Source organism: Hemiscyllium ocellatum, chromosome 22 (genome assembly GCF_020745735.1).
Source record: "Hemiscyllium ocellatum isolate sHemOce1 chromosome 22, sHemOce1.pat.X.cur, whole genome shotgun sequence".
Taxonomy (NCBI): Eukaryota; Metazoa; Chordata; class Chondrichthyes; order Orectolobiformes; family Hemiscylliidae; genus Hemiscyllium; species Hemiscyllium ocellatum.
Genome location: NC_083422.1, coordinates 31,714,413 through 31,734,344, shown reverse-complemented (window position 1 = coordinate 31,734,344; position 19,932 = coordinate 31,714,413). Strand labels below are relative to the sequence as shown.

General features: G+C 37.7%; 1 protein-coding gene across 3 annotated transcripts in view; it reads right to left on the bottom strand.

Moving 5' to 3' along the window:
• Nucleotides 1-11,913, bottom strand: part of fam53b (family with sequence similarity 53 member B) — a 128,001-nt gene extending 116,088 nt beyond the window's left edge. For 2 of the 3 annotated variants that reach the window (XM_060842020.1, XM_060842022.1), the window contains exons 1-2: nucleotides 11,147-11,390; nucleotides 4,852-4,979 (exon numbers count right to left, since the gene is read on the bottom strand). The gene's annotated coding sequence lies outside the window, so the exon portion shown is untranslated. Of the gene's footprint in view, nucleotides 1-4,851; nucleotides 4,980-11,146; nucleotides 11,391-11,552 lie in introns of those variants that run through there. The other variant, XM_060842023.1, reaches the window with a different exon arrangement.
• Nucleotides 11,914-19,932: the final 8,019 nt, after the last annotated feature.

The following is a 19,932-nucleotide window of genomic DNA, read 5'->3' as shown; positions in this document are numbered from 1 at the left end:
TAACAAGGCATAATACAAACCACAACGACTTTCTACCATTTCAACCAGTTTATATAGAGAGCTATGAATGGAAAGGAGAAACCAGTACTATCCGGAAAACTAAACACAGGCCACAGCAACAAGACACGCAAAAGAGTTAAACTATGAACAGTTCCTGGGGATGCGGCAGGACCACAACAGGAAATAATTCCGACAGTAGAAACCTATACAACAAATTTGATGTACAAAGATTAAAGTAGGTAGCAGGGAGACCGAAATTGGATACTGGAAACAGTTCCACAGACTCTTTTCAATTCATTCCTGGACCTAGGGAAATACGAGAATTGGAATGAGAAATCAGGCATGTGCCACACTTTGCTTCAATGAAAACAAAGATTAATAATGCCCTTGTACATGCGTCTTTATTAAGAGGACTATTTGCAAAGCTTTAAATATTGTTTATTTGGCAAACACTAAGGGGCTTCAGCCCTAGCATTACAAAATGGTGAGACATCTCATTTCTCCCAACACAGAAGCTAGAAATGGGGAAAAGAGACAGTGCCAAAGCAGATGATGATAAGATACCAGATAGCATTTTGTATGTGTTTACAAAAAAAAACAGGAAACCATCACTCAAATAATTCGTTGACTGGAACTTTTCGATTTTTCTGTATCTTTGAATTCAGATGACACTGTTCCTGAAAGTCCAGCTGTCTCTTTTAAGGAGAACCATTCCTTTCTTCAAGGAGATAAAGCAGCAGTAAAATTATCTACCGTTTTCTGAATTTCAACTGGTTCTGTACAACAGCAACTACCATTGTAATCGGGAGGGGGAGTTGCTCCAAGAGATGAAAGCTTAACTACTGCAGGAAAGCAAGAAAGTCACATTGAACTAGTTCAATCAAGTGAAACTACAAAAGAATTATGCAACTAGCAAAGCAATCATAGGACTGGAGATATCTAGAATTAGTTTGAAAGAGATTTTCAATCCTGCAAGAAAGAAATTTCAGAGCGTCAAAATTGTTATTAGTCTATCCGTTGAAATAAAGCAAAATGAGCTTGATACCACTGAAGGAAAAAAACTTCACACCTCAGAAACAGTTCACCAAAAGGTGGTTTGAAAATAGCAAGCAACTGGTGAAAAGCTATCCAGGGAAAAGTAGTCACTGAGTTTTATACTGGATCAAGCTAGTATTGAATTTTCAAGACATCATTAATTTGTTTCAAGGTCAGCTGAAGTCTACAAGCAAAACTCATCTGGAAGTCATGAGTTCTTTCATTAAGGAAGCAGAGCCCAAACTACAAAGCTTCTACAGATGAGAAGTGCTTTAAAAAAGCTTAAAAAGATGAGCCTCAAATGAAAACATGACACTTTTAAATGAAAACAACTCTACTCACCTGGAAAATCCAGTTCTTACCAGGCACATAGTCCCATTATGCCTCAGAGACCAAAAAGGAACACAGTTTTTTTTCAGATAAATCAAATAGATACAGCAATCATTTGATAAGGCAAGCAAAAGTAGATCAGCCATCAACTGGCAAAACTTCAAATGCACATCAAAATTATGGAACATAATTGCTTCATGAATAGGCAGAATCAACAATCCACAGGAAAGTGCTTAGAGATAAATAGAAATGCATAGCCAAAAAGAGGAAAGCTTACAGAATTCCACAAGTCCGGTACAGAGACAGCCAGAACTCTTATACAACTGACATATCAAAGAGACATCCTGATGAGAGAGAAAGTTTCTCTTTCACTGAAATATTCAGAGCTCAAAGCACACCATAAATATTAGCTGAGGAAAACATTTTGCTCTGATCCACAAGCAATGATTGCCCCTCTGAAAAAAGAAAATTCTGAGTAGTAGAATAGAGATCTTCATTTACAGTATTGAAGACCATACTGGAAAAGCAAGCCCTCATTATGAAGGTCATCAACTCAGAAAGATTATGTTCTTGCAAAGAAGAAATACATGGAGAAAGATGCAAAATTCAAGTCCTCAGCATCTTGCTGGTTCAAACTCTAGGATGAGATTAAGACTAATAGGGACATGGCAGATTCTGCATATTCAGCTATAGTCCAATCCTCCATCAGATTTCTAGATCACAATATTGCAGAAGAATTTTCCAGAGATCCCACTGCTGATGATGGGCCACTTTCAAAGTTTTCTCTTGGTCATGATGGCAAGCCTTCATGTTTTTCTCGTGTCCTAGGAGCCTGGATCTACTTACAGGAGTATGCACTAGTTCAAGTCTGTGTCTCCAACAACTTAAGAAATGAGTAATTCTTACCAGAGATCCAGGGATGTTGCCACCCAGTACAAACCAACTTCCAACTCATGACAATATCACTGCCTTTGCATTTTATCCGTTATCAGAGGTTGGATCTCCAATCTACCAAAGAGTTTTCCATTCCAAGGAGCACACCATGCCACCTGTCCTCAAGTAGGGTTAAGAATATAGTTGAAAATCAAAATATTGGCAAGAGGAGAATTGCAGGATGGGTGAAGTGTGAGTAAAGAATTATATGTTTATGATCAAGTACTAATGGTTAAATGGGGTACCAAACATAACTTTATTGTAAGGCTGTCTTAGACAGCATGTGTGAAAGGAGACATACCATAGTGACAACACATCACATGGAGTTGAAACCTGGGTCTCCAGACCTCCAGATAAGACTTTTTCTGTATATAGTTGTCTTCAGTAAATACTTCAAAATGTTCATTGTGGACTCAATCTTACTACAGTTAGCACTGACTGCTCTCTCATTACTTTTCAAATTGTCTAATGTTTCTTGACTATATAAGGATATTCAGATCATCCATTCAAAGAGAGTTACCTTAATATTTGCATAAACTTGTTTTAATTGAATAAGTGACATCAGTTGGAAATCTAGGTTTAAGCACTGGTAAGATTTGCAACCCTATTCCAATAGGAACTACTGGTTTTCAGAAAAATCTAATAGAGATGCTGAAGGCCATCTTTAGTGTTCTTCCCATTATTCGTAGTGAGCCCAGCTAATATGGCATAGATGAGGAACAACACTAAATCACATTTTGAGAGCTCTAAAGTTGCAAATTTTTTTTAAAATACAAAAGTTCTTTACCTCATTCTGCTTTTTTGTGCCTTCTAATATTCTCCAATCAAGAATGAGAAACTATTCCTAGACTATGCTGTTTTGAAGACTGCGTGAACAGGACAGTGTGATTGAGCAGCAATTTCCTGCTCAGTACTTAATCATCTCGCCTGTGACAGCACTAGCACTTGCTGCATGCAATGACAGTATGAGAAAATCACAGGTCAAACTAACTTGTCACTCAGTCAGCAATGCAATGTGTTACACTGTCATATGCTGCTCAATTTGCAAAAGAAAATGTTATACTATCTATTGATTGAATTCTAGAAAGCCTGTTTCCGAAGCAGGATGGATTAAAAATTACCAATTTACTATTAAATGTCTTCTGTGCTAGAGAAGCTTTCTGGGGTCAGGGTAGCAGACAAGGTGCTGGTTTTGGGGTTGGATGTGTCTGACAGTGTTGGAATGTGGTTGATGCATGGCAAATAATGCAATGGAGTTGGATTAGTGGAGGTTTGATTGTGTCATGGCTGTAGTCAGGGGAGGTGTAATGTGAGAGGATTCCAGTGGTGACAAGAGGGTCAGCTTAATAATTATCCAGGACTTAAGCTAAGTTTTCAAATTAAATTTAGATTAAATAAGGCGCAACTCTGCAATGGACTCAGTCAAAGGAACTGCACAGCAGAAAATTGAATTTCCGGGATATTTCCCATGGAATCAACTGTGTCAGAGATTCTGTAGGGTTACAATGTGCAATTTCGATCTATATTACAGAAATTATCCTGGCCAGAGTATCTGGGCTAAAGTGGCTAAGACTTTAGCTCAGATAGACAGATTTTGAAACAGTAAGGGGTATCAAGGGTGATTGGGAAAAAGTAGGAAAATGAAGTTAAGGATTATCAGATCAGCCATGAACCCACTGAATGATGAATAGATTCAATGGTCTGAATGACCTATTTCTGCTTTTAAGTTGTGTTCTTATACAAGTTTGAAGAAAGCTTTCCATTTTCACATCTATCTCTTTGAGCTTCGATGTCACACCTACCCTCATGGCATATGCAGGCTGACATTTCAGTGCATTTGGAATCATTGGTTCATACCAAACCACACCACATTATAGAACCAGCATGTGCTGATAACTACATAGATATAACATACAGACAATTCATAAGAAGGATATATTCCCTGATGCGTCAAAGCCACAATCTCATCTGTAAAATTCGATAAGATGTCTCTTGCAAACTATTTCAATGATATGGACTAAGATGCAGCAAAACCTCAAAGACTGAATCACTTCCAGGTTTCCAATTTTATATAGGAATATCTCATGTCTAAAACATTAACCCAATGCTACTGAAACTTTTCAGATGGTGACCTTTTGAGGTTCAAAAATTGGTGTGACCCCTCTGTGAGACTGTTGGTTGGGGTGGGGGTGGATGGGATTTGTGGGAATGTAGGTTTGGTAATTTAGTTGCATTGCTGTCTCAGGACTCGACCCCAAAATTGGAGTCTTCACCCCTACATTAACTGATTTTCCTCCCCTTCTATACAGTTACAGACTAATATGAAGTGTAATTCACTGTTTATTTACTTATTTCAACTCTTAAACATTTGCAGATTTTTAAAACTGTGTTAACCATTATTTCAATTAATACTAATTTCTGAAAAAGCATTGCACAACCTGCAATTGAAACAAAAGGAGTTAATAAGTGGAACAAGCTAATGTGTCTGCTTTAGTTTAACAGCTTAAAGGTTTCAAGCAGTAGATTAATGAGCAGGTATGCAGAGCACTGTACCTCAACTTGACTTTTTTAGTGAATGGTATTGAGACAGCTTGTTGAGGCAGACTCAGTCCAAGGAAATCTCCAAAAATTCCATATCATTTCTGCTGTGCTCTCTGCTGAGTGGAGTTTTACTTCTGCATCTGTAAACCAGGAAATTTACAAAATTGTTTCACTCATTACTTAGCTTTTTTAAAAAAAAACTAAAATAAATGAAAATCTGACACTGAATTCAATGGCATGATACCGATGATTTCAATGTGCTCTCCAACTGTAAAAAGACAATGAGCCTTGACAGACAAGTTGTAACAGATAGCATTGATCCTTTAGAAAATAGCACAATAAAAATCTAAAAATGGCATTATCAGCTCCTATAAAAATTGCTTTCTTTAATTTTGATGGAAAGCTATTTATCTAGAATATTTTTCATGAAGAAACAGTTTTATTTAGGACCAAGGTGTATTATGATTGCTTTTCACAAATTCTTAGGTTTTGTAATTCACAAGCTAAATGAGACAATACAAAATGTTCCATTGTACACTTGCCTCAATACATTGCTAATTATTTTCACTCAGTGGCCACATGGGTCAGAAACAAATTTCTAACTGGCAGATTGCTTCAATTTGATGATTGGCAAGCCATGTTATTAAAGTGTAAAAACACAGATCTCATGAAACAGAAAATCTAAAATTACGACTGTAATAAACCATGGATTCTCATAATAAATATGGCTGTGTCCCTTGTTCCATCTTGTTACACAGGAAATGTAGACTATAGTTTTCACCAAAAAAATCCTCAGCTTGAAAATTCATTTTCCATGAATATATTGTTTCAACAACTATTATTTCTTAATAATGTGTTGCAAATCATTAATCCTTCCCTGTGAAGGCTGTAGTATATTGGAACATATATTTATGTGTTTTGGAGCTGTCTTTAATTTTAAAAATAAAAGTAATGTGATCTACCCTAAAGTATAGACGACAAAATGCTTTTGTGACATAGTGGTTAAAAACTAAAAGGAAGCCTGGATTTTTCTTCTCTGGAAGGAAGGAATGACAAATGTCAATGATCAGTTTAGAATTGGAGTCTAATCTGCATTTCTACTTGGATATGAGGCCCATATGATTTACATTGCCATGGAGGTGAATTTTGACAGTGGGAGAATCCTCATGAACCACTGAGGGATCAGATTGCATGCTTTTCTAAAACATAATGAACTCCACATCAAGCTAGTCTGCCAGGATCTAGAAGTGAATGTGCAGCTGGAGGCAAAATGTCTGTACATTTCAGCATGCAGGAATATCAGGAAGCACGCACAGACTAAATTGATAATATTCATATTCAGCAATTAACTGGAATTTTATATTTTTAAAAGTATGTTATTGGTAATAGCGATTGCTGCATATTAAAATGGTGTGTTGCAAGTTGTTTTTAATGTAAAGGTGAGCCAAAAACAAACACAGTAACTTAACATATTGAATTAATAACCTATAATTGATTAATTGCTATCGAAGTTTGTAATGCAGATTTGGATTGTATTACTACCTTTCAATCACTTCCAGTTTTTTTATAAAATGTGCTTTACTATTTTGTATGTTAATTCAAAAAGACTAATATAGGAAGGGGAAAAATTCCTAGAAAATACCCCAAAATTCTAAGAAATTATTCAATACTCAGTGAACAAGGAAGATGTTTTTTAAAAAGACACAAGAAATCATCACATATCTGTGAATAGTATGTCTTGTTAATGACTTTGCTGACAGTCCCTGCTTTTAGACATCAGTAAGTACAATTTAGCAGCACTCAGTGCAGAAGACACTTATGTGGGCGGATCCAATCCATGTGTAATTGTGTTATCCAATCTTATTAATGTTTCAAACAAAAGACTTTAAAACTTTCTGCTAACATTCTGAAATAAATTCTCAGTTAGAAACAAATGTTTAACAGAAACTGCTATGAACTCACCCTTTTGAATTGCCTGCAGGGCACCTGCAAGTCTTTGTTCAACTTTGGGTTTACTTACCTAACAGTGACAAAGCAACAGTAACTGTGACATGACCAAATCATGTTTAAATCTAGCAAGATGGTTTCTTATCCCAAGAAAGTTAAGATTTTGCAATGAATTAATACATGTGGTTTTCTAATAAATCACTTTTGAAGTAATTGCTACTGTAAATGTTCATGAAAACACACAAATGGAAACCATTACAAATAAAAAGTGTTTGCAGATGAACAATGCAAATCATTGCCAAAACATGTTGTTACTTCCCATATGTTAATGAGAGTAAAAAGTATTCTTCTTCCTGACATCCTCCATCCTAAAGAAATTTTTGCCAATAACATTACACAGGGATGGTGCCTATTTAATCTGATCATGCAGTTACCTAGGACTACCAAGACTTAAAGAAATGAGGCAACACTTGGTAACAGTTGACTTGGTCAATCTTCTGTACTTAAACGGTGACTCAACATGAAAATTGGGATGTATAGTTGGAAAACTGGAAGTAGCTCTGCAGAATTTCTCCTGTTTTCCTCTCTCTTCTTCATCCTCCTCCTCCTCCTCCTTTCTGATACAGATCCACAGAAAGGGGTTACAGCTAATTAGTCAGGAATGGGCATTCCTACTGATTTTCTTTTCACTGTCTGAGGGGAATTGCAAACAATTGTTGTGCTTTACTGCTTCCCAGCTGGAATCGACTATCACAGCACAGTCCAGGAATTTTATTTGGCATCATCATGGTCTATACCCACCAGGGTGAGGAACTGTTATTGTTTATATTAAAAAACAATTTGTCCTTTGCTAGATCAGCACTTAACATTGCAGATAACAAGTGTGCAATTGTTAAAGACAGTATTCCACATACTTTCGGAAATCACAATTCAAGGTTTTTTAAAAAATTGCTGCTTTGTTCAGGGATGAAAATCTTCAGTTGAGATTCTGAACTGGTAATTAGTAGTTCAGGAAAAGTAGTAGCCCCTCTGGCATGTGCCAAGTCTTTGGCTAACTTTGAACAAAAATATGGCACTGAACTTTTTCTCTTTGACAGCACAATCTTCAGAGGCATGTTCTAGTGCCAGCTTTGACAGTGGTACATATCACCTCTGACAAAACTGGTGCGAGTTTGTTCCCAATTAATTGGTCAGCCTCACACTGTCATTAGTGCAGGTAAAGTAAATGATGTGAAAAAGCTGACCAAATTACAATCAGCAAACAAATAAAAACATACAACTGGCCCAATGCAAGAGCAAATTCTTTTAATCCAAAGTTCTTTCCAAGGGAACACAATCAAAATGGTGGTCCTTCACTTTTATAGCATTGATCAGTAAGGAATGATTACTTTTTTCACATTAATAATTTGTAACTATTTTTAATGCACACTGCATAATTCTCCAAAAAGGAAGCCTTAAGACTACATTTCAATGTTAGAGAATTCCCCTGAAATATATAAAAATATGTAAATAAGCATACATAGGAAAAATGGCAAGAACTTTGTCCATTGATCAAATTCTGACAGTGCTCAAGTTTGTTTCATTTCATACATCACCCAAATCCACCCATTGTTCTTAATCATGCATAAACTGATTTGGCACAATCACTTTTGGTGAAAAGAATGTAGACTTGGATATTGGTTTCATTGCTTAATACTTGATTATCACAAAGTTAAAACTATTCCTTGTTCCAAAATAATCCGATACTCAGCACTGTGCAGAAAGGGATTACATTTTCAAGGTGCCCTCTTTAGATAAGGTGCTTTGTGCTTTCTCAAGTTGATGTAAAACATTCCATGTCACTATTCAAAAAAAAGTGGCTATTTTTCCCAGTGCCATGATCAATATGTATCCCTTAAACAACATCACACAAGAAAAGCTTATTTGACAATTTAGATCATTGCTGTTCATAGCATTTCCAAATTTGAAAAATGATTATTGTATATCTGTGACTAAACTTCAAAAAATGTTTCCTTTTTTTGTGAAGCTAGTTGAGACATCCTAAGGTCATGAAGAGATGTAAAGGTTTAATCTTCAAGTTATTTCTTGAAGCACTTCAGAACATTTTACAAAGCTAAAAGATGCTACTGAAATGAATTTAACCACAGGAAAGCTAGAGTACCATTTCATTGCCTTTTAGCTGGTGAAAAATTGAAAAAAGTACAGCCATTGGAAAACGTGGTCAACAGCAGAAGATGAAAGATTCAGAAAAAACACTTAAGTCAGAGGACCAGATGGGTGGACAACATTAGAAACCGGATGAAGAAATGAATATTGTACACAGAAATGTAATGAATTGAGGGAAACTTTTACATCCCCTTATGGATTAGGGCTAATTAAGGAAGGGGAGCTGCTCCTCAGATACTGCCTGACCTGCTGTGCTTTTCCAGCATCACTCTAATCTAAACTCTGATTTCCAGCATCTGCAGTCCTCACTTTTGCCTAATTAAGGAAGGATATAAATGAAAGTTCTTGCTGTTTGAAAATTAGCTGAGACTTGATGCCATTTAAAAAAGGAACATATCAGCATATTCATTTGGTAAGTCTTTTGCTACTGAGTCACAGGTTGTGGATTCAAGCCCCATGCAAACATTGGAGCATATAATCCAGGCTGATATATCATTTGATGAAGGAATGCTAAAATGTTGGTGAATGATATGTTGAGTAAAATTATTTTTCAATCAAAAGGTGGGAGTTCTAGTCTCTCGGCCAATATTCCTGCCTCAACTAATGTCACCAAAATTACTTGCCTATAAAACAACAACAACAATTACATCCCAAAAGTAATCCATTTTCTGTAACAGTGCTTGGCACATTCCAAAGATACAACATGTGTTGGAAGTGTGAGTGAGTTCTGTGTATATGTTAAAGAATTAAGTATTTGCATGGAAATGATCCACCTTGGATAATGAGTTGCAATTTAATTGTGTAATTATAACCCTCAGCCTCTCTGCATCAACTTGCACAAGCTTAGACTTTTTAAAACAATCTCTTCATTGTGGGTCCTCTCTGGGAAGTGAGATAACCAAGCTATCTGCCAACTCAAAGGAATTAAACTTTTCAAATATTTGTAATTCTTTTCCATTCTTTCTCAAAAGCTATTAGGAAACAAGTGTTGTACTAAAGTAAAATAATAGGACATGCTTTCATTGGAAAAGATCAAACATTGAAACTGTTGAGACTCTAAAAGGGGAAATAGAACTTTGGCCAATGCCTCTAAGTGGTCTGTGACTAAAGGGAACAAGTACAACTCATGTCTTAGAAATATCATGCTACAATGCACTGCTGCCAACTGCCTTCATAAAGGCGTCCAAATGTACTTACCATATACTGTACAGGGTTCTCTATGTGACACCAATCTTAAACCTCAAAATACCTTACACATTCCATTCTCCCAACTACAAACAGTCACGTATTGTAGCACTAGCCTGTACAGGAGGAATATACTACCGTAGCTGATCTTGGCAGCAAGTCATGCCTTCATTTGTCAACACAGTTAAAAAGAAACATCATCTCTACTTTGTCTTGAGACATCAAGAAAGCCAGTCAACTGTTTCACGAAACAAAATCAAGAAGTTCTATCAGAACATCAACAAATAGGCTAAAATTTTACACGCTCGCAAAAGCTACCCAGGCAAAACGTAAATACATAAAATATTTTAACTGCCACCCGATTCTTTCCAGAGAGCAAAGTAATGTTGATGGCAACACGGTTGTTCCAAGACGATGATGGCTCCGTAATTATCTATACAATTATTTGTTCGAAACGGGTTTTGTTTTGCTGCAGACTGTAAGAAATCATGCCTTATGAACCTTGTTCCCCACCCCTCCCCCAAAAAAACAAAACTTGAAGGACTTTCCCTTTAATACAAATGTGACAACGAGAACGCAAACACGCGGAGGAAAAGTCCCTGGGATTACTGGCGTTTCCCCAAGTCATTGGTGTACTGCTGGGAATGCGATCTTCCTATGGCAGCCTTCAAGGGCAGACTTAGTGTATCGAGCCCTCGCCATGTGCAGCCCAGCAGTGCGCTGGCAAACTGCTCTCAATGAGCTGGAAAGGATTCAGCCAGAAGCAGAGACTCCAAAAGCTGAAGCTGTCACTAAAAATACCAATCAGCGCCTCCTCCAAACAAATAAAGCACTTTCCACCTCCCTCAAACTCCACCGCATGATTTCTTAATAAATTAAAAATCAAAGTTAAAACTATTGAACAATAGGTTCAATGTGAGCATTTGCCCGTTCTTGTTTATTTAAATATTACTTTTGGCACGGGCTGGATATGAAACTACTGTATAGTCACATGAAAATTAATACCCACAGGATCATCCATCCTTTCAGGATGAAGAGGATGCAGAGACGTGCTGGATCTTAGATATACCTATATATACACACGTAAAATATATATTTTTGTTACTCCAACGTTATTTCTTCAAATCAGATTTCCGCTCATTTGAGCGTCTTTTTTTTTGCCCTCACAATTCCTGGAGGTGCGAAGCTGAGGACATGTTCACCCCAGTAGAAAGGTTTCAGCTGTTGTTCACGCTGCTTCTGCCTAGGCTGCCTCAGCTCTGTCACAAACTCAGTATCAGAGCCTTGGACGCTACACATTGTAACAATATCCGCACACAGCCACTCCACTTCGCCACAAGACAGGGAGGGACCCACCGTGTCAACTTGCCCGAACCCATTCCGTGCGGCCCCTCGCCCCCTCGCTCAGCAAATACCTTGCCGAACTTCTTTGCACTCTCCCGTCCAGACAGCCGGCAGCCTTCCTCCGCTCCGACCTCTCCCGCACTGTTCCACTTCCCTCTGAAAAAAACCCCTCTCTTCCTGATGTGGAGCCGTCCACTCACAACTACTGATCAGCTGAAATTGCAAAGGGAAGTCGGCTTGTCACTTCCTGGACGGTCTGTAGTAGGGAATCTGTGTCTTTCCTTAAAGGAAGAAATAGTTGTTGTTGGACGGCCAGCCGTGCAAAGTAGGAACGTTCCAAACAACGTGAAACGCCAGCTTTATAAAAATGATTCGTTTTCAGATTGAAACTGCCCCTCTTCCACGCCCGAGCCCCCAGGCTTTGAATCAAGAGTACTTTCGTGATTATCGTGCTAGATGGCGCAGTGACCCAAGTGAGAGCGAGCTCCCGTTACTACAATAAAGAAAATTGGCTTTTAAAAACGGATGTTTGTCTGAAGAAGGAGGGGAGCAGCCAAAAGAAACGGCCACATGTGTACATGCAATGGCATTTCTTTTACATGAGAGTGTATACGTGACAGATGTGAAACGTAGCCCCAATATGTACGGCCTCTGCTCAAACATAACATATCTAAAAACAATTGAGTAAAGCATAAAGTCAACTGCAAACACCAGGGTTGGCCACAGTTCATGCAATTCGCCACAGATTCAATATATGGCACAGGACCCATGCAGATCAGGAAAGTCCAAGCGTTGATTTCTGCCCTCAACTGGAAAACTATAGCAGTGTCACAACAGCCATGCTATTTACATAGCCTTTACCTGATCAAACATCTTTCATTAGAGTTCTTTTCACGTTGAATGTACACGGAATGGTAACAAATTACTTAGAAGAGACAACCACAAAAAGCATTCAAAGAGTTCAGAGAAAACTTTTAAAGTGAGGATAAGGAGGAAATTATGCTGTGTGGCCAGGATAACTGATGAAGGGCTCTGGCCTGAAACGTCGAATTTCCTGTTCCTTGGATGCTGCCTAACCTGCTGTGCTTTAACCAGCAACACCTTTTCAGCTCGTAACTGAAGACTCTGCCTGGATTCGGATTTTTAAGGACGGGAAGAGCAGCCATCAGAAACATTGAGACAGGAAGAAGAGGAACCACAAAAGGACAGTCTCTGAAGTGGACTGTGGAGATGCAGTTGAGACAATGAAGGAGGATGAAATTGGAAATGGGGAATTGAAAGAACTCCAGGACAATAAAGGGAGGGTCATAATTGTAAACGTAGAGGCTATTGTTGATAACCATTAGAAATACAGCCTCTCTATAGATCCTCCAGAACCAAATGCTTAATCAGTACAGTTAATATTTGTGCAGATCATGAAATGTAGAGAATGCAGCACTGCTCCACGTGCATGGATTATCTTCTGGTGTGGTACACAGGCACCAGAACCCTTGTTTATGCTTTTCCCAATTTACCAATCTTCATTTATGTACCTAAACATAGGAAATCGAATATGCTCAATGCCTAAGCATCCATTGCCCTCTGAGGTAAAGTCCAAAGTATCACCACTCTCTGAATGAAGGCATTCCCCTACTTCCAAGTCTGAGATGACTTCTTATTCTGAGATTGTGTCTTCTTGTTCTAACCATCCCATCCAAGAGAAACATCCTTCCTGCTTGTTATCCTGTCAAACCCCATAAGCATTTTTGAGCGGTATGCTGGCACAGTGGTTAGCACTGCTGCTTCATAGCATTAGAGAACCGAGTTCAATTCCTGTCTCAGGCGACTCTTTATGTGGAGTTTGTACATTCTCCCCATGTCTGCATGGGTTTCCTCCCACAATCCAAAATGTGCAGGTTAGGTGAACTGGCCATGCTAAATTGCCTGTAGTGTTAGATGAAGGGGGGAATGGATCTGGGTGGGTTGCACTTCGATGGGTCAGTGTGGACTTGTTCGGCCAAAGGGCCTGTTTCCACTCTGTAAATAATCTAATCTAAAAAATATTTCATATGCTTCTATTAAATCACCTCTCATTCTTCTAAATTCTTCAGAATATAGGAGGAGAAAGTGAGGTCTGCAGATGCTGGAGATCAGAGCTGAAAATGTGTTGCTGGAAAAGCGCAGCAGGTCAGGCAGCATCCAAGGAACAGGAGATTCGACATTTCGGGCATAAGCCCTTCTTCAGGATTCCTGAAGAAGGGCTTATGCCCGAAACATCGAATCTCCTGTTCCTTGGATGCTGCCTGACCTGCTGCGCTTTTCCAGCAACACATTTTCAGCTCTTCAGAATATAGGCCTAGTCTCCTCATGGGATAACTCCACCTTCCCAGCTGAGTTCTGTGAACCTTCATTGGACAGCCTGTATGGCAAATAGATCCTTACCTAACCAAAAATACTGTCTCAAGAGACGATTGAACTGGGGGTAGAATTTGGCTGCACCCAATCATATCTTGTTCCAACATCTGTCTGGTAAGAATTTATAAGTGGTTCATTCAATAACAGTAAGAGGTAGGAATCTCAAAAATGTTACTGTCCTTTAGTTCATATGTACTAAAGTCATTATTAGTTATACTATTGCCCTCCAGCAAGCTGATATCAGCAACTCAACATTGAGGAGGGATCACAGCTAAGAGTTCCAGATTTCAGTAGTTTGGGAAGGGCACTTATCAATTGAACCATTGATAACACATGTTCTATGTCAATAAGATTGGGTAGTTCGACTTTATTTGTTTCTCCAAGTTTGTAAAATTTGCAAAAAGAAGTCATAATTTTGAGCAGTGAAAGAGTTCAGAAGAATCACAAGTATTTTCAGGACAAATGGTTTCTTATGATTTATGTTCTCAAAATCTGATGACACTTAAGCCATTAATATCATTCATGCGTGTGCAATAAATTATGAGAAAGCAGCTGGCCTAATTGTTTTCAGAACAGCAAAGTCCACTTATTCCACTGATGATTTGTATTGATCATATGCTTATCAGCAGATCAATTGTACCTGAAGTTTAGATCAATGGGAGTGCATCTCTGATGTAGGCAGCATTTTTTCATTGCTCATTCAACCAATATAGAAGAATTGATCTGATACAATACCCTTTTAAGGTATACTAATTAGATAGATCAATAAGAACTTTAATTAATGGAAAGTTTATAATATTTTAATAAATTATTCCAAACATAGGAAAATTGAAAATGTCGTTCAAGAATATGTTCTAATTATTCTATTTATGGTCACCTCTTACTGCGCTTATCAACTCACATGGTTAAATATGGACTTGTAACTGGCTGTTTACATTATTGAATGCTTTTCAAAGTATTTGAAGTTTCTCCTCAATTGACAAGTACATTGACAGATTTTATGGTCAGGAGAAAGAAAATGGTGCAGAAACCTTTGCCCTATTTCTCACCTCTTTTCAGCAGAAATAAGTCTGTTACAAAAGTCTTTTAGCATTTTCAGTATTGTAGTTGATAGTAAAATACATGAAACAGATGCTTCAATAATTTAAATCAGAATAAAAGTCATATTTATTCAAACATTACCCCAGAATGAAATTATAGCAAGCACACTTACTTCCTCGTGCAAAGAGACACACAAGTAAAGATGGATTCTGAAGAACACAACAGTCATCTAGATTGGTAACAGAATACAAGAAGCAAATCATGTTCAGATTGAATCACTTCAGGTGTACATGGTGCAGGCCTAAATATCTTCTCTCTTGTAGTGAATGGAATTTGAGAGGTCTTGGGATTTCCAGATGAGGTTGTAGCCAACTTTCGATACAGGAAAAATCATCCTAAATAAAAGTAACTGAACTGCCCTTGGCTAGCTGGAGGAATTTTTACACTAATCCTAGTTTCCAGGTTCATTAATTTCTGTTAGTCTTGGAGTAATAAGCTTCTGAAGTCAATTTCAGTCACATGACTAACACATCTATTTTCCACTCCACATATGGAATCTTCTAATTTATGATGTTTGATTTTTGTTTCTTCATTGTAGAGACTCTTGCTAAATAGGTTCAAGTACAATTCCTCCCATCTAGATTTCTTTGTACATTCATCAAATTCATATTCACCTTAAGAATAGGAAACTTATTTGGTTTTTTTTCCCTCATTTATACTTAAAACATAAAAATTTGGTACACTAAATATATGTAATAGTTTGGTTGTTGCCTTCAATGTTATCAAGGGAGATCCCTCATTCCTGATGAAGGGCACTTGGCTGAAACATCGATTCTCCTGCTCCTCGAATGCTGCCTGACCTGCTGTGCTTTTCCAGCACCCCACTCTTCACTCTGATCTCCAGCATCTGCTTCTTCACTTTCCCTTAGTTATATTTATCCCAGTCAGCCATTTTACCATGATTCACTCTTCAAAGTGGTAAATAAAACAAAGAGTCTATTTTGTATGATAAATCTGATGCGATACACTGAAGGTTCAATCTAGTGAGTATATAAACTCTTTTATACAATGATCAGAATTGAATTTGAATATACCAGCAGCGGAAGGCCTCTTAAAAAATCTTCTTGTTGTTGGCATTCAGATAGAAAATTTAGAGGGCTGGCAGATTCTCTTTCAATTGGCAGTTGTTAATAGATTATTACTTTGGACACAGCTTGAAGTTTGAAAACTAACACTGGGAAGCAGAGGATCATCATTTGGAGGATACTCATTTCCCTTCACAAAATTAAAATTTATGTGACAAGCAAATAAAATACTAACCTTTCAGCAAGATCAGGCATAGTGTTTTGAGCTCATAAACATAATGAAATATTCTAAAACTCCATTTGTCATATTCCCAAACTGAAAATCTATCAATAAATGGCAATTAAAAGGAAGCATCTGAATTGATACAGGGCGTGTCTGGGACTGTTGACTCTGTAAAATGACCAAGCCAGGGAAACAGATACATTTCAGGATTTTAGACTTTCCAACTCTGAGAGGGTGAAATCTTTCTAGTGCTGCGGAGGTGACTTTGGAAACAGAGTGATTCTGGAAATATATTGTCTGGGAAGCTCCCCAATAAATTGCCAGCTCTGGACATTTTGCCAGGAACTGGGGTCAAGCCAGGATCAGTCGAGCAGTAGGGAACAATTAATCAGGACCAGAAGTGCCCAATTTGAGGAAAATTGGGGATTCTGCTGGGATCTTACTACTAAGAAACAGGTCAATGCTGACATCAAAACCAACAGGTAAGTGGAAGCTGCCTCCAATGGCAGTCCATGAACCCCCCTTCCTAATGATTGCCTGGCTATTATGGCAACAGTTTATCTGATCTTCTACTGAAATGTACAAGGAACTCTCACCTTGAGGCATATTCAATGTCTCTGACCCACAATGTCAGTGCCCTCTTCACCAAATGTCAGAGCCTTGAACATTCCCATTGGCATACTACCTGCATAACTAATCCCCTGCCTTTAATGCACAGTCCTAGAGAACTTCACGCTATTGGAGAAACTGGCCTCTCAGAGCATATTTGAACAAAATAGGAACATCTTGAATTTTCTTTTGCATAAAGGACAGGTACAAATTTGATACACACAGTGAAATATATTACTGTTTAATAATCCAGACCCCAAATGCATAAACTTTATATGATTACTTCAGATCAGCCTTAAAGCATATTTTGCTCCTATAATTCATATAAAAACTAACTGAAACCAAACATTGACATGCACAAGATTGCTTTCTATTGTAGTTGGGGTTCTAACAAGGTGTTTTCATTGCAAAAGTATGTTTCTTTTTCCATGGTGTTTTGTGTTGGTTATGCAAGTGAAATTAACAATGTTTATCCCAGGAGTCATCGCAGAGTCCATAAGGAACATCACATTCACTCACCAAAAAAGCAGATTGGATAATAGGTCCTCAGCCAGCTGGTGTAATGTCAGAGTAACAATGAAATGTTCATAGAGCAGTTTTATGGGGACAAGGATCAGCTGAAGCATTTGTGCAAGTATTAAGATCAGAACACAGATATAATGTCAATGCATCTTTCTGATAACTGAGTATAAAAGTGATGTATTCGAACTGACAGTGATGCCCTTGGCTGACAGGATGAACACAGGCTAGAAAATGTAGAAATTTTAAATCAAACCTTTACATTGGGCTTTCACAAGTTTATGTACAGTTCTTGCAAAACCACATAATTTTCCAGCTTGTCTGCAACAATTTCAGGGAAAGCTTTACATTTAGAGCCTCTTGCCTTCTTTATCTATGGTAATCTGATTTCACATTGAAAATTAAAAATAATTATAATTCCCATTCATACTATACATTGTATGCATAGCTCTTATAGCTTAAAATTGCAGTAATTACTATTCAGAGCTCAAGAAACATTGATGGATTCCTAACACTTTTCTCTCTTGTCTTCTCCGAGTTTCTGCTACACTTTAGGAATGTTTATTGGCAGTTATTAATAAAAGAATAACACAATTTCAACCATTAATGTATGCATAATCTACAAAATCATGGTCCGGCATCTCTTCCACTCTACAATCGCCTTCAAGTTGGGGTTCATCTCTGGTTCAATGAAGTGTACAGGTCAGCATGTCTGGAACAGCAGCAGGCATATCTAAAATTGAGGGCTGTCAACTTTGTGAAGCTACAAAACAGGATTATTTTCATGCCAAACAACATAGGTAACTAGTGATTGACAGAGCTAAACAATTACACAAACTACAGGTCAGAGCTGAGTTCAGTGTACTAAATATAACCTGCAAGGTGCAGTGCAGAAATTTACCAAGGCTCTTTAGGCAGCATCTTCTAAATGCACAACTAGCCACATCTAGAAGGACAAGGACAGCTGAGACATGGGAACACTACTACCACCTGCAAGCTCCCCTCCAAGCCACTCACCATCCTGACGCAGAAGTATATCACAGTTCCTTCGATGTCGCTGGATCAAAATCTTGAAACTCCTTCCTTTCCAGTATTGTGTGTCGACCTACATTAAATGAACAGCAGTTGTTCAAGAAGGCAGTTCACCAACACCTTATCAGGGGCAACTAGGGATGGACAATAAATGCTGGCCCTGTCAACAACAGCTACTTACATGAATTAATAAGTACCAGCTTTTTCCTTCTGTTTTACCCAAGTCTATGTTAGCAACTATTTTAATGTATGCAGATATCTTAAATTCTTGGATCCTCTATGAAAGTTTATATGATAGCAATCTTGTAAACCTTCAAAAGTATAATCAAGTAGTATTTGATATTACTGTGTAATGTCCATTCCTAATTTCTGACCTTAATTTCAAAGACTGCTTCCACCTAGAATAATTATCTGTCAAAATAACTTGACAAAATCAATTTACATCATCCAATGTTATTTTCTCAACCGTTAATTTTCCAGTTCATTGTAGCATAATTTTGTTTGCACAGCTATTCTCTTAGAAAGATTTAATTTCCATTTCTGATTGGTTTGAAATACAATTTAAAAAGAGAAGGTTGTTTTAGAAACTAATATCTGAAGAATGATATTGGTGTCTCAAAATTGCTTCTTACATTCCTGGAAACAATGTTTATTGGAAAAGTAGCCTGAATCCAAGTTGCACAATCATGAAGAATTTGCAACCATCTTCAGATAGAAATTGGAAGAGATAAACTTTTTTTAAGGTCCCCAACATCACAATTGCCTGTTTCTAGCATTTTGATTCAATCCATGTACCATCAAGGAATAGCAGAGTGCATTGATACAGCATTACAAGATCCTGGATGTAGTCTCGAGGACTTGTGCTGCAATACTAATTGGCACCTTTCTTTAGTACTGGCATCTGCCTGGCAATGTGAATAACTACACAGGTATGTCCTGTTCATAAAAAGCAATTAAAATAATTTCAAACTGGTCAAGCATTGCCCCATTAATGTAATTCCAATCCTCAGCTGATGGAAGAAGTCATTAATAGTGCTATCAAGGAGGCATTTCCTCATTAATGACCAATGCTTTGCTTTAGTTCTGCCATTGCCATTGTATTGTAAAACTTATTCAAAAATACAAGATTTAATATCCAAGGGTCAAGTTAGAGTGACTGCCTATGACATCAGAACCTTCGTTAATTAGTAGGGGGAAATAGTGTTACAGAGAGAAGACAGGAGAATGGGGTTGAGAAATATATCAGCCATCATCGTATGGTAGAGCAGTCTCGATGGGCTAAATGGGCCAATTTTGTGCTTCTCATGGCCAAAATAGCTTGCAATTAATAATTCAACAAAGGAAGCCTATTAAAATTTATATCAAGGAGGATCAAGGAAAAGTCTCACAAGTGTGTGGAAATATATTTGACATGAAGGAAGACGATTGTGGTTATTAAAGATCAATCATCTCAGCCCTGAACACTGCTGGGGTTTGTTAGAAAGAGATTCCTACTGCCCACACATTCCCACCCAACTTCTTTCAGTTATTTAACAATAACCTTATTTC